This window comes from Jaculus jaculus, chromosome 9 (genome assembly GCF_020740685.1).
Source record: "Jaculus jaculus isolate mJacJac1 chromosome 9, mJacJac1.mat.Y.cur, whole genome shotgun sequence".
Taxonomy (NCBI): Eukaryota; Metazoa; Chordata; class Mammalia; order Rodentia; family Dipodidae; genus Jaculus; species Jaculus jaculus.
In genome coordinates this window covers 74,984,980-74,987,294 of record NC_059110.1, presented here as the reverse complement: position 1 = coordinate 74,987,294, position 2,315 = coordinate 74,984,980, and the positions used below count along the sequence as shown (strand labels likewise).

Here is a 2,315-nt window from a genome sequence, read left to right as displayed (position 1 = left end):
ATTTTCTTTGGTGAAAATGTCTATTCATGTCTTTTCTCATTACCTAACTAGTTTTTTTCTTGTTTGTTTGTTTGCTTTTTGAGGTAGGGTCTTACTCTAGCTCAGGCTGACCTGGAATTCACTATGGAGTCTCAGGGTGGCCTCGAACTCATGGTGATCCTCCTACCTCTGCCTCGCAAGTGTTGGGATTAAAGGTATGCGTCACCATGCCCGGCTCTAACTAGTTGTTTTATTGTTGAGATTTTGAGCACATTATGACTTCCATATTGATCAGATACTGTATTGTTTGCAAACAATTTCTTGTCTTTATTTTTTTTTAACAGAGTAAAAGGTTTTAATTTTGATGAAGTCCAATATAGCTACTTTTTTCTTATGGGTTATGCTTTTGTGTTTAAGTGTAAGAACTTGTCTCAGAAGATATTATATGATTTTCTTTCTAAAAGTTTGTTTTTCAGAGGCAGGGTCTCACTCTAGCCCAAGCTGACCTGGAACTCACTCTATGGTCCTAGTATGGCCTCGAACTCATAGTGATCTACCTATCTCTACCTCCCAAGTACCTGGATTAAAGGTCTGTGCCACCATGTCTAACTAAAAGTTTTACATTGTACATTTAAATCCATGACTAATTTGAGGTACTTTTATAGAAGGTGTAAGATTTTGGCCGAAATTCTTTTTCATTCTCTTTTGTTAGCCTGTGTGGTTCAGTTGCTTCAGCATGATTTGTTGAAAAGGCTACCCTTCATTGAATAGTTTTGTACTTTGTCAAAATTTGTTGAGCATATTATTGTGTATATACTTATGGATTCTCCTTTCTGTTCCATTGATCTATGTGTCTTTCCCTCTGCCAATACCACACTGTCATGATTTCTGCATCTTTGTAATAAGTCATGAAGTCAGGCAATGTGAGTCTTCCAACTTTAGCATCTTCAGAATTGATTGAGCTTAATAGTTTTAATGCTGGTTATTTTTATTTTCCCACATATTTCTCCTGCTTTACTCTGGGGAAGAAAGTTCTTCCTTTTCTTGTTGCAACTCCTGCAAATGCTGGTGGTTTTGCTCTGATCTGTCCTCCAGCCATTGTAATAATGGGCCACTGACTGCTGACATTTGACTGCACAAATTCTTGGTAAACACTGAGCCATTATGGATCTTGTTTACTGAGTCCAGATGCATAAGACCGTGGCTCCTATAGGCATCCTGTTCTTCCTGGCATAGGATTTTGGGCAGCTCTACTGCTGACTCAAGGCACACTTTCCTAATGGTGATATGAGGTACAATATGGATAGTGATTTCAATTCTCTCATACCTTTCTTCTTCCTTGTGGCCCTCAATGCAGATGTGCCCCAGAAGTCTTGTGGACCATGAAGGGACTCCGCGCTCTTTTGGACTTGTATTGATTGGAAGCAAGTGTATTTGTATTTTTATCTTCTATGAAACAGGAAAAAATACGTCCTACAAATCCTTGATCCATTGTCTTGTACAGAGCTTGTGTATGAACATCAACATGTGAAGGCCAAACAGTTACATGGGGGTGGGAATGATGCCAGCCCACAACTCTCATGGGGCGACCTGTTAGTTCAGCCAACTTTCTGCCTCTGTAGAGGCTGCAGACAGCTGCTCTGGAGAAATTTCTACTTGGTCCTTCCTCCTATCAGAACATCACAAGATGATGACAGAATGAATGTGAACAATTCTAATGGTATCAACCTTTTCAGCAACTGTGCATTTCAGTTCCAGTGCAGTTAAATTTGGAGTTGCGCCCGTGTCATCATTCAACTCCCCTATACATAGACCCCTCACCTCCTCCTTTTCTGTGCTTACAGCATGATGGAAACAACCTGGGAAAGCATCAGCCTCAAGGTAAACCACCTGAGCCACCTGTACCACCATCTTGGTCTGTTCCACTCACGTCCCTATTATATTTTTTGTTTAACTGGAATTTTAAACATGACCTTTAAAATCCTGCCTAAATGTGACAAGGATCTTTTTCTTCTATTTTATGTCTTACACAATCCAACACAGGGCTTGTGGAGGTTAGGTATGTGCTCTATCAGAATCACACATATCTCTAGCCACTTTTCCTTCTACTGTATGTGTGTGTATGCATGTTCATATGTATGTGAGTGCACATGTGTGTAAGTGCAGGTTTATGTGTATGGTCTTGAACATAGACATCAGAGGGTGACATCAGGCATCTTCCTTGATCATTCTGTATTTATCAAGACAAGATCCCTCACTTGAGACCAGAACTCTTTGCTTCAGCTCAGTTAGCTAGCCAGCTTGCCTAGGGCTTTCCCTTGTCTTGGCCTCTGGAA

General features: G+C 40.4%; 1 pseudogene; it reads right to left on the bottom strand.

Annotated features, from left to right (window-relative positions):
• Window positions 1-993: 993 nt before the first annotated feature.
• LOC101615094 lies at window positions 994-1,890 on the bottom strand (annotated as a pseudogene).
• Window positions 1,891-2,315: the final 425 nt, after the last annotated feature.